We start from the raw sequence: 12,112 nt of genomic DNA on the forward strand, positions 1-12,112 counted from the left end.
AGCTCAATGTCTATCATGACCTCTCTTTTAGAATGTCCAAGAGCAAGCAAACTATTCCTCCAGGAGAGGGCGCCAACAGACTACTAAAGAGATCATCATTACTCAAAGAAAACCCCAAAAACCAATGCATGATAGGAATAAACAGGTAACTTTCTTTGGAGTGGAAGCGGAGAGATCGCACCAGATGCCAATTCTAGATGTTATCACACCTGTGGTCACTGCAGCAGCAGGTGAATCCACTTTGTCCAAAAGGGATCTATTCCATTCAATTGCAAATGATCTAGATAAGACAGAGAACTGCAGCACGGGGACATAGCCGAGTTGGTCAGGTTGAGTGGTGATGAGTTTGCTATTTGGATGAATAAAGAAAGTCAAAAGTGTGAAAGATAAAAAACAAAAGGAGGAAGTGTGAAAAGTGAATGGGCCAAATTGAGGTGCATATGAAGACGTATGCTTTCTTCCAATTCATTAAATCGGGCTAATATGAATCAGGTGAATTGAGTTCTGCTTTTGGAAACTGGGTTAAGAAGGGGTGCACCGTTCCTGGAGGTACTGCAATACCAGGTCAATGCGTGGAGTGGACAGAGCAAGCTCTTTTTCCATCTCCCTGTTCTAAAAATCCATTTAATATATGGTCCCCAGATAGGGGACGTATCAGATATTAAACTGATAAGAACAGATACTACACTTGATCTTAGCCAAAAGGCCGAGAAGCGATAACCAGAATTGGTTTGGGCCTCGAGTGGCACCCTGGCCTATGCCGGACACATCTTAGGGAGAGAGAGCGAGAGGGAGACAAACCCACGCCTACACAAGACATTTTGTCACCCAAGCCAACCCTTGAAAAGGCTGCTTTGCAGAGCCAAAACAAGAAGAATGGTGCGTTTTGCAGCCGCCGCCCACTGCAATGAATCTGAATAACTCCTCCTTTAGGGCGCAAGCAACTCCCCTCCCCCTTGCAGTCTTTCCAATTCACGATACAAAAAGACGGACAGGACAGGTTGCCTGACTTTCCGTCACTGCCACCCTTTGCCATCCTTACCCGTAGAAAGCCCTTTCATCATCCCCAAACCCTAATCTTTTCCCTTTCCTTCCCAGCCCCCAAACCCTGCCCTCTGTACCTTTCTCACCACCCGCTTCCCTTCTCCTGTCATCCCCCTACCACCCGGGAAAAAAAGAGATTGCCCCCTCCTTCCACTAGCCCACCCTCCCACCCAAAGAACAACTTCTTCTGCGCAGCTTGTTTTCTAGGCAGCAGCGCTATTGTGATGTCATCGGGGGGCATTGTGACAAGCCGCCAGTGTTCCGTCTCTTCATGTTGTGCACAGTTCAAACGGAAAATACATCAACAGGCAGACTACAGAAAAGCTTACTATCAAAGGTTAGAGGGGGGCTTTCTCAGAGGGCTTTTTACAGTTTTTCTATTCCCAATTAGCCGTTTAAGTGTACTTATTGAAAGTAGTAATTCTTTCATAGGCCGCCCTTTCTTAGTATTTGACGTTCCTTATATTGCGGTATGAGGCTTCGCAGTAGGTTGCAAACATTCATCACCCATGACTGTCCCCAATTGAGCTCAGAAGCTCAATGTCTATCATGACCTCTCTTTTAGAATGTCCAAGAGCAAGCAAACTATTCCTCCAGGAGAGGGCGCCAACAGACTACTAAAGAGATCATCATTACTCAAAGAAAACCCCAAAAACCAATGCATGATAGGAATAAACAGGTAACTTTCTTTGGAGTGGAAGCGGAGAGATCGCACCAGATGCCAATTCTAGATGTTATCACACCTGTGGTCACTGCAGCAGCAGGTGAATCCACTTTGTCCAAAAGGGATCTATTCCATTCAATTGCAAATGATCTAGATAAGACAGAGAACTGCAGCACGGGGACATAGCCGAGTTGGTCAGGTTGAGTGGTGATGAGTTTGCTATTTGGATGAATAAAGAAAGTCAAAAGTGTGAAAGATAAAAAACAAAAGGAGGAAGTGTGAAAAGTGAATGGGCCAAATTGAGGTGCATATGAAGACGTATGCTTTCTTCCAATTCATTAAATCGGGCTAATATGAATCAGGTGAATTGAGTTCTGCTTTTGGAAACTGGGTTAAGAAGGGGTGCACCGTTCCTGGAGGTACTGCAATACCAGGTCAATGCGTGGAGTGGACAGAGCAAGCTCTTTTTCCATCTCCCTGTTCTAAAAATCCATTTAATATATGGTCCCCAGATAGGGGACGTATCAGATATTAAACTGATAAGAACAGATACTACACTTGATCTTAGCCAAAAGGCCGAGAAGCGATAACCAGAATTGGTTTGGGCCTCGAGTGGCACCCTGGCCTATGCCGGACACATCTTAGGGAGAGAGAGCGAGAGGGAGACAAACCCACGCCTACACAAGACATTTTGTCACCCAAGCCAACCCTTGAAAAGGCTGCTTTGCAGAGCCAAAACAAGAAGAATGGTGCGTTTTGCAGCCGCCGCCCACTGCAATGAATCTGAATAACTCCTCCTTTAGGGCGCAAGCAACTCCCCTCCCCCTTGCAGTCTTTCCAATTCACGATACAAAAAGACGGACAGGACAGGTTGCCTGACTTTCCGTCACTGCCACCCTTTGCCATCCTTACCCGTAGAAAGCCCTTTCATCATCCCCAAACCCTAATCTTTTCCCTTTCCTTCCCAGCCCCCAAACCCTGCCCTCTGTACCTTTCTCACCACCCGCTTCCCTTCTCCTGTCATCCCCCTACCACCCGGGAAAAAAAGAGATTGCCCCCTCCTTCCACTAGCCCACCCTCCCACCCAAAGAACAACTTCTTCTGCGCAGCTTGTTTTCTAGGCAGCAGCGCTATTGTGATGTCATCGGGGGGCATTGTGACAAGCCGCCAGTGTTCCGTCTCTTCATGTTGTGCACAGTTCAAACGGAAAATACATCAACAGGCAGACTACAGAAAAGCTTACTATCAAAGGTTAGAGGGGGGCTTTCTCAGAGGGCTTTTTACAGTTTTTCTATTCCCAATTAGCCGTTTAAGTGTACTTATTGAAAGTAGTAATTCTTTCATAGGCCGCCCTTTCTTAGTATTTGACGTTCCTTATATTGCGGTATGAGGCTTCGCAGTAGGTTGCAAACATTCATCACCCATGACTGTCCCCAATTGAGCTCAGAAGCTCAATGTCTATCATGACCTCTCTTTTAGAATGTCCAAGAGCAAGCAAACTATTCCTCCAGGAGAGGGCGCCAACAGACTACTAAAGAGATCATCATTACTCAAAGAAAACCCCAAAAACCAATGCATGATAGGAATAAACAGGTAACTTTCTTTGGAGTGGAAGCGGAGAGATCGCACCAGATGCCAATTCTAGATGTTATCACACCTGTGGTCACTGCAGCAGCAGGTGAATCCACTTTGTCCAAAAGGGATCTATTCCATTCAATTGCAAATGATCTAGATAAGACAGAGAACTGCAGCACGGGGACATAGCCGAGTTGGTCAGGTTGAGTGGTGATGAGTTTGCTATTTGGATGAATAAAGAAAGTCAAAAGTGTGAAAGATAAAAAACAAAAGGAGGAAGTGTGAAAAGTGAATGGGCCAAATTGAGGTGCATATGAAGACGTATGCTTTCTTCCAATTCATTAAATCGGGCTAATATGAATCAGGTGAATTGAGTTCTGCTTTTGGAAACTGGGTTAAGAAGGGGTGCACCGTTCCTGGAGGTACTGCAATACCAGGTCAATGCGTGGAGTGGACAGAGCAAGCTCTTTTTCCATCTCCCTGTTCTAAAAATCCATTTAATATATGGTCCCCAGATAGGGGACGTATCAGATATTAAACTGATAAGAACAGATACTACACTTGATCTTAGCCAAAAGGCCGAGAAGCGATAACCAGAATTGGTTTGGGCCTCGAGTGGCACCCTGGCCTATGCCGGACACATCTTAGGGAGAGAGAGCGAGAGGGAGACAAACCCACGCCTACACAAGACATTTTGTCACCCAAGCCAACCCTTGAAAAGGCTGCTTTGCAGAGCCAAAACAAGAAGAATGGTGCGTTTTGCAGCCGCCGCCCACTGCAATGAATCTGAATAACTCCTCCTTTAGGGCGCAAGCAACTCCCCTCCCCCTTGCAGTCTTTCCAATTCACGATACAAAAAGACGGACAGGACAGGTTGCCTGACTTTCCGTCACTGCCACCCTTTGCCATCCTTACCCGTAGAAAGCCCTTTCATCATCCCCAAACCCTAATCTTTTCCCTTTCCTTCCCAGCCCCCAAACCCTGCCCTCTGTACCTTTCTCACCACCCGCTTCCCTTCTCCTGTCATCCCCCTACCACCCGGGAAAAAAAGAGATTGCCCCCTCCTTCCACTAGCCCACCCTCCCACCCAAAGAACAACTTCTTCTGCGCAGCTTGTTTTCTAGGCAGCAGCGCTATTGTGATGTCATCGGGGGGCATTGTGACAAGCCGCCAGTGTTCCGTCTCTTCATGTTGTGCACAGTTCAAACGGAAAATACATCAACAGGCAGACTACAGAAAAGCTTACTATCAAAGGTTAGAGGGGGGCTTTCTCAGAGGGCTTTTTACAGTTTTTCTATTCCCAATTAGCCGTTTAAGTGTACTTATTGAAAGTAGTAATTCTTTCATAGGCCGCCCTTTCTTAGTATTTGACGTTCCTTATATTGCGGTATGAGGCTTCGCAGTAGGTTGCAAACATTCATCACCCATGACTGTCCCCAATTGAGCTCAGAAGCTCAATGTCTATCATGACCTCTCTTTTAGAATGTCCAAGAGCAAGCAAACTATTCCTCCAGGAGAGGGCGCCAACAGACTACTAAAGAGATCATCATTACTCAAAGAAAACCCCAAAAACCAATGCATGATAGGAATAAACAGGTAACTTTCTTTGGAGTGGAAGCGGAGAGATCGCACCAGATGCCAATTCTAGATGTTATCACACCTGTGGTCACTGCAGCAGCAGGTGAATCCACTTTGTCCAAAAGGGATCTATTCCATTCAATTGCAAATGATCTAGATAAGACAGAGAACTGCAGCACGGGGACATAGCCGAGTTGGTCAGGTTGAGTGGTGATGAGTTTGCTATTTGGATGAATAAAGAAAGTCAAAAGTGTGAAAGATAAAAAACAAAAGGAGGAAGTGTGAAAAGTGAATGGGCCAAATTGAGGTGCATATGAAGACGTATGCTTTCTTCCAATTCATTAAATCGGGCTAATATGAATCAGGTGAATTGAGTTCTGCTTTTGGAAACTGGGTTAAGAAGGGGTGCACCGTTCCTGGAGGTACTGCAATACCAGGTCAATGCGTGGAGTGGACAGAGCAAGCTCTTTTTCCATCTCCCTGTTCTAAAAATCCATTTAATATATGGTCCCCAGATAGGGGACGTATCAGATATTAAACTGATAAGAACAGATACTACACTTGATCTTAGCCAAAAGGCCGAGAAGCGATAACCAGAATTGGTTTGGGCCTCGAGTGGCACCCTGGCCTATGCCGGACACATCTTAGGGAGAGAGAGCGAGAGGGAGACAAACCCACGCCTACACAAGACATTTTGTCACCCAAGCCAACCCTTGAAAAGGCTGCTTTGCAGAGCCAAAACAAGAAGAATGGTGCGTTTTGCAGCCGCCGCCCACTGCAATGAATCTGAATAACTCCTCCTTTAGGGCGCAAGCAACTCCCCTCCCCCTTGCAGTCTTTCCAATTCACGATACAAAAAGACGGACAGGACAGGTTGCCTGACTTTCCGTCACTGCCACCCTTTGCCATCCTTACCCGTAGAAAGCCCTTTCATCATCCCCAAACCCTAATCTTTTCCCTTTCCTTCCCAGCCCCCAAACCCTGCCCTCTGTACCTTTCTCACCACCCGCTTCCCTTCTCCTGTCATCCCCCTACCACCCGGGAAAAAAAGAGATTGCCCCCTCCTTCCACTAGCCCACCCTCCCACCCAAAGAACAACTTCTTCTGCGCAGCTTGTTTTCTAGGCAGCAGCGCTATTGTGATGTCATCGGGGGGCATTGTGACAAGCCGCCAGTGTTCCGTCTCTTCATGTTGTGCACAGTTCAAACGGAAAATACATCAACAGGCAGACTACAGAAAAGCTTACTATCAAAGGTTAGAGGGGGGCTTTCTCAGAGGGCTTTTTACAGTTTTTCTATTCCCAATTAGCCGTTTAAGTGTACTTATTGAAAGTAGTAATTCTTTCATAGGCCGCCCTTTCTTAGTATTTGATGTTCCTTATATTGCGGTATGAGGCTTCGCAGTAGGTTGCAAACATTCATCACCCATGACTGTCCCCAATTGAGCTCAGAAGCTCAATGTCTATCATGACCTCTCTTTTAGAATGTCCAAGAGCAAGCAAACTATTCCTCCAGGAGAGGGCGCCAACAGACTACTAAAGAGATCATCATTACTCAAAGAAAACCCCAAAAACCAATGCATGATAGGAATAAACAGGTAACTTTCTTTGGAGTGGAAGCGGAGAGATCGCACCAGATGCCAATTCTAGATGTTATCACACCTGTGGTCACTGCAGCAGCAGGTGAATCCACTTTGTCCAAAAGGGATCTATTCCATTCAATTGCAAATGATCTAGATAAGACAGAGAACTGCAGCACGGGGACATAGCCGAGTTGGTCAGGTTGAGTGGTGATGAGTTTGCTATTTGGATGAATAAAGAAAGTCAAAAGTGTGAAAGATAAAAAACAAAAGGAGGAAGTGTGAAAAGTGAATGGGCCAAATTGAGGTGCATATGAAGACGTATGCTTTCTTCCAATTCATTAAATCGGGCTAATATGAATCAGGTGAATTGAGTTCTGCTTTTGGAAACTGGGTTAAGAAGGGGTGCACCGTTCCTGGAGGTACTGCAATACCAGGTCAATGCGTGGAGTGGACAGAGCAAGCTCTTTTTCCATCTCCCTGTTCTAAAAATCCATTTAATATATGGTCCCCAGATAGGGGACGTATCAGATATTAAACTGATAAGAACAGATACTACACTTGATCTTAGCCAAAAGGCCGAGAAGCGATAACCAGAATTGGTTTGGGCCTCGAGTGGCACCCTGGCCTATGCCGGACACATCTTAGGGAGAGAGAGCGAGAGGGAGACAAACCCACGCCTACACAAGACATTTTGTCACCCAAGCCAACCCTTGAAAAGGCTGCTTTGCAGAGCCAAAACAAGAAGAATGGTGCGTTTTGCAGCCGCCGCCCACTGCAATGAATCTGAATAACTCCTCCTTTAGGGCGCAAGCAACTCCCCTCCCCCTTGCAGTCTTTCCAATTCACGATACAAAAAGACGGACAGGACAGGTTGCCTGACTTTCCGTCACTGCCACCCTTTGCCATCCTTACCCGTAGAAAGCCCTTTCATCATCCCCAAACCCTAATCTTTTCCCTTTCCTTCCCAGCCCCCAAACCCTGCCCTCTGTACCTTTCTCACCACCCGCTTCCCTTCTCCTGTCATCCCCCTACCACCCGGGAAAAAAAGAGATTGCCCCCTCCTTCCACTAGCCCACCCTCCCACCCAAAGAACAACTTCTTCTGCGCAGCTTGTTTTCTAGGCAGCAGCGCTATTGTGATGTCATCGGGGGGCATTGTGACAAGCCGCCAGTGTTCCGTCTCTTCATGTTGTGCACAGTTCAAACGGAAAATACATCAACAGGCAGACTACAGAAAAGCTTACTATCAAAGGTTAGAGGGGGGCTTTCTCAGAGGGCTTTTTACAGTTTTTCTATTCCCAATTAGCCGTTTAAGTGTACTTATTGAAAGTAGTAATTCTTTCATAGGCCGCCCTTTCTTAGTATTTGACGTTCCTTATATTGCGGTATGAGGCTTCGCAGTAGGTTGCAAACATTCATCACCCATGACTGTCCCCAATTGAGCTCAGAAGCTCAATGTCTATCATGACCTCTCTTTTAGAATGTCCAAGAGCAAGCAAACTATTCCTCCAGGAGAGGGCGCCAACAGACTACTAAAGAGATCATCATTACTCAAAGAAAACCCCAAAAACCAATGCATGATAGGAATAAACAGGTAACTTTCTTTGGAGTGGAAGCGGAGAGATCGCACCAGATGCCAATTCTAGATGTTATCACACCTGTGGTCACTGCAGCAGCAGGTGAATCCACTTTGTCCAAAAGGGATCTATTCCATTCAATTGCAAATGATCTAGATAAGACAGAGAACTGCAGCACGGGGACATAGCCGAGTTGGTCAGGTTGAGTGGTGATGAGTTTGCTATTTGGATGAATAAAGAAAGTCAAAAGTGTGAAAGATAAAAAACAAAAGGAGGAAGTGTGAAAAGTGAATGGGCCAAATTGAGGTGCATATGAAGACGTATGCTTTCTTCCAATTCATTAAATCGGGCTAATATGAATCAGGTGAATTGAGTTCTGCTTTTGGAAACTGGGTTAAGAAGGGGTGCACCGTTCCTGGAGGTACTGCAATACCAGGTCAATGCGTGGAGTGGACAGAGCAAGCTCTTTTTCCATCTCCCTGTTCTAAAAATCCATTTAATATATGGTCCCCAGATAGGGGACGTATCAGATATTAAACTGATAAGAACAGATACTACACTTGATCTTAGCCAAAAGGCCGAGAAGCGATAACCAGAATTGGTTTGGGCCTCGAGTGGCACCCTGGCCTATGCCGGACACATCTTAGGGAGAGAGAGCGAGAGGGAGACAAACCCACGCCTACACAAGACATTTTGTCACCCAAGCCAACCCTTGAAAAGGCTGCTTTGCAGAGCCAAAACAAGAAGAATGGTGCGTTTTGCAGCCGCCGCCCACTGCAATGAATCTGAATAACTCCTCCTTTAGGGCGCAAGCAACTCCCCTCCCCCTTGCAGTCTTTCCAATTCACGATACAAAAAGACGGACAGGACAGGTTGCCTGACTTTCCGTCACTGCCACCCTTTGCCATCCTTACCCGTAGAAAGCCCTTTCATCATCCCCAAACCCTAATCTTTTCCCTTTCCTTCCCAGCCCCCAAACCCTGCCCTCTGTACCTTTCTCACCACCCGCTTCCCTTCTCCTGTCATCCCCCTACCACCCGGGAAAAAAAGAGATTGCCCCCTCCTTCCACTAGCCCACCCTCCCACCCAAAGAACAACTTCTTCTGCGCAGCTTGTTTTCTAGGCAGCAGCGCTATTGTGATGTCATCGGGGGGCATTGTGACAAGCCGCCAGTGTTCCGTCTCTTCATGTTGTGCACAGTTCAAACGGAAAATACATCAACAGGCAGACTACAGAAAAGCTTACTATCAAAGGTTAGAGGGGGGCTTTCTCAGAGGGCTTTTTACAGTTTTTCTATTCCCAATTAGCCGTTTAAGTGTACTTATTGAAAGTAGTAATTCTTTCATAGGCCGCCCTTTCTTAGTATTTGATGTTCCTTATATTGCGGTATGAGGCTTCGCAGTAGGTTGCAAACATTCATCACCCATGACTGTCCCCAATTGAGCTCAGAAGCTCAATGTCTATCATGACCTCTCTTTTAGAATGTCCAAGAGCAAGCAAACTATTCCTCCAGGAGAGGGCGCCAACAGACTACTAAAGAGATCATCATTACTCAAAGAAAACCCCAAAAACCAATGCATGATAGGAATAAACAGGTAACTTTCTTTGGAGTGGAAGCGGAGAGATCGCACCAGATGCCAATTCTAGATGTTATCACACCTGTGGTCACTGCAGCAGCAGGTGAATCCACTTTGTCCAAAAGGGATCTATTCCATTCAATTGCAAATGATCTAGATAAGACAGAGAACTGCAGCACGGGGACATAGCCGAGTTGGTCAGGTTGAGTGGTGATGAGTTTGCTATTTGGATGAATAAAGAAAGTCAAAAGTGTGAAAGATAAAAAACAAAAGGAGGAAGTGTGAAAAGTGAATGGGCCAAATTGAGGTGCATATGAAGACGTATGCTTTCTTCCAATTCATTAAATCGGGCTAATATGAATCAGGTGAATTGAGTTCTGCTTTTGGAAACTGGGTTAAGAAGGGGTGCACCGTTCCTGGAGGTACTGCAATACCAGGTCAATGCGTGGAGTGGACAGAGCAAGCTCTTTTTCCATCTCCCTGTTCTAAAAATCCATTTAATATATGGTCCCCAGATAGGGGACGTATCAGATATTAAACTGATAAGAACAGATACTACACTTGATCTTAGCCAAAAGGCCGAGAAGCGATAACCAGAATTGGTTTGGGCCTCGAGTGGCACCCTGGCCTATGCCGGACACATCTTAGGGAGAGAGAGCGAGAGGGAGACAAACCCACGCCTACACAAGACATTTTGTCACCCAAGCCAACCCTTGAAAAGGCTGCTTTGCAGAGCCAAAACAAGAAGAATGGTGCGTTTTGCAGCCGCCGCCCACTGCAATGAATCTGAATAACTCCTCCTTTAGGGCGCAAGCAACTCCCCTCCCCCTTGCAGTCTTTCCAATTCACGATACAAAAAGACGGACAGGACAGGTTGCCTGACTTTCCGTCACTGCCACCCTTTGCCATCCTTACCCGTAGAAAGCCCTTTCATCATCCCCAAACCCTAATCTTTTCCCTTTCCTTCCCAGCCCCCAAACCCTGCCCTCTGTACCTTTCTCACCACCCGCTTCCCTTCTCCTGTCATCCCCCTACCACCCGGGAAAAAAAGAGATTGCCCCCTCCTTCCACTAGCCCACCCTCCCACCCAAAGAACAACTTCTTCTGCGCAGCTTGTTTTCTAGGCAGCAGCGCTATTGTGATGTCATCGGGGGGCATTGTGACAAGCCGCCAGTGTTCCGTCTCTTCATGTTGTGCACAGTTCAAACGGAAAATACATCAACAGGCAGACTACAGAAAAGCTTACTATCAAAGGTTAGAGGGGGGCTTTCTCAGAGGGCTTTTTACAGTTTTTCTATTCCCAATTAGCCGTTTAAGTGTACTTATTGAAAGTAGTAATTCTTTCATAGGCCGCCCTTTCTTAGTATTTGACGTTCCTTATATTGCGGTATGAGGCTTCGCAGTAGGTTGCAAACATTCATCACCCATGACTGTCCCCAATTGAGCTCAGAAGCTCAATGTCTATCATGACCTCTCTTTTAGAATGTCCAAGAGCAAGCAAACTATTCCTCCAGGAGAGGGCGCCAACAGACTACTAAAGAGATCATCATTACTCAAAGAAAACCCCAAAAACCAATGCATGATAGGAATAAACAGGTAACTTTCTTTGGAGTGGAAGCGGAGAGATCGCACCAGATGCCAATTCTAGATGTTATCACACCTGTGGTCACTGCAGCAGCAGGTGAATCCACTTTGTCCAAAAGGGATCTATTCCATTCAATTGCAAATGATCTAGATAAGACAGAGAACTGCAGCACGGGGACATAGCCGAGTTGGTCAGGTTGAGTGGTGATGAGTTTGCTATTTGGATGAATAAAGAAAGTCAAAAGTGTGAAAGATAAAAAACAAAAGGAGGAAGTGTGAAAAGTGAATGGGCCAAATTGAGGTGCATATGAAGACGTATGCTTTCTTCCAATTCATTAAATCGGGCTAATATGAATCAGGTGAATTGAGTTCTGCTTTTGGAAACTGGGTTAAGAAGGGGTGCACCGTTCCTGGAGGTACTGCAATACCAGGTCAATGCGTGGAGTGGACAGAGCAAGCTCTTTTTCCATCTCCCTGTTCTAAAAATCCATTTAATATATGGTCCCCAGATAGGGGACGTATCAGATATTAAACTGATAAGAACAGATTTGATTTAACAGCATCTTTATTATCATGCACTACTCACAAAAAGGTAACAAACCGTGTACAGTGCCGCAGCCCCGTACACACAGAAATATACAATCCTTCTTACATAGCCATAGCGTACGACGCACTAAACTATACATCACGCTCCTATGCTTATCCATAACACTCAAGCTGAAAGAAAAAGTTAGACAATAAATAACGACGAACCGGCGATTGTGGGATGGGGGTAGGGGAAAAGGGGGATAGGGTGGGGAAATCACAGGCCCGAAGCTTTATTGAAAGACGCACATAACGGGAAAAGGAGGGAGGGGGCATGGAAGAGGTCTAAACCTCCTCCTCGGCGCTGTCGTCCGGACTGTCCATGATGGAATAGTCTCTGAGCAGGCT

The 12,112-nt window shown here is 46.1% G+C and overlaps 7 non-coding genes and 1 pseudogene across 7 annotated transcripts; all 8 read right to left on the reverse strand.

Moving 5' to 3' along the window:
- Positions 1–527: 527 nt before the first annotated feature.
- Positions 528–718, reverse strand: LOC142280935 (U2 spliceosomal RNA). Its single transcript, XR_012743103.1, has one exon. It is a non-coding gene; the product is annotated as a U2 spliceosomal RNA (small nuclear RNA).
- A 1,387-nt stretch (positions 719–2,105) lies between these two features.
- Positions 2,106–2,296, reverse strand: LOC142280946 (U2 spliceosomal RNA). Its single transcript, XR_012743114.1, has one exon. It is a non-coding gene; the product is annotated as a U2 spliceosomal RNA (small nuclear RNA).
- A 1,387-nt stretch (positions 2,297–3,683) lies between these two features.
- Positions 3,684–3,874, reverse strand: LOC142280949 (U2 spliceosomal RNA). The gene has a single exon (XR_012743115.1). It is a non-coding gene; the product is annotated as a U2 spliceosomal RNA (small nuclear RNA).
- A 1,387-nt stretch (positions 3,875–5,261) lies between these two features.
- On the reverse strand, positions 5,262–5,452 carry LOC142280950 (U2 spliceosomal RNA). Its single transcript, XR_012743116.1, has one exon. It is a non-coding gene; the product is annotated as a U2 spliceosomal RNA (small nuclear RNA).
- A 1,387-nt stretch (positions 5,453–6,839) lies between these two features.
- LOC142280951 (U2 spliceosomal RNA) lies at positions 6,840–7,030 on the reverse strand. The gene has a single exon (XR_012743117.1). It is a non-coding gene; the product is annotated as a U2 spliceosomal RNA (small nuclear RNA).
- Positions 7,031–8,417: 1,387 nt separating this feature from the next.
- Positions 8,418–8,608, reverse strand: LOC142280936 (U2 spliceosomal RNA). The gene has a single exon (XR_012743104.1). It is a non-coding gene; the product is annotated as a U2 spliceosomal RNA (small nuclear RNA).
- A 1,387-nt stretch (positions 8,609–9,995) lies between these two features.
- Positions 9,996–10,186, reverse strand: LOC142280937 (U2 spliceosomal RNA). The gene has a single exon (XR_012743105.1). It is a non-coding gene; the product is annotated as a U2 spliceosomal RNA (small nuclear RNA).
- A 1,387-nt stretch (positions 10,187–11,573) lies between these two features.
- LOC142280947 (U2 spliceosomal RNA) lies at positions 11,574–11,775 on the reverse strand (annotated as a pseudogene).
- Between the last annotated feature and the right edge of the window lie 337 nt (positions 11,776–12,112).

This window comes from Anomaloglossus baeobatrachus, unplaced genomic scaffold (genome assembly GCF_048569485.1).
Source record: "Anomaloglossus baeobatrachus isolate aAnoBae1 unplaced genomic scaffold, aAnoBae1.hap1 Scaffold_4646, whole genome shotgun sequence".
Taxonomy (NCBI): domain Eukaryota; kingdom Metazoa; phylum Chordata; class Amphibia; order Anura; family Aromobatidae; genus Anomaloglossus; species Anomaloglossus baeobatrachus.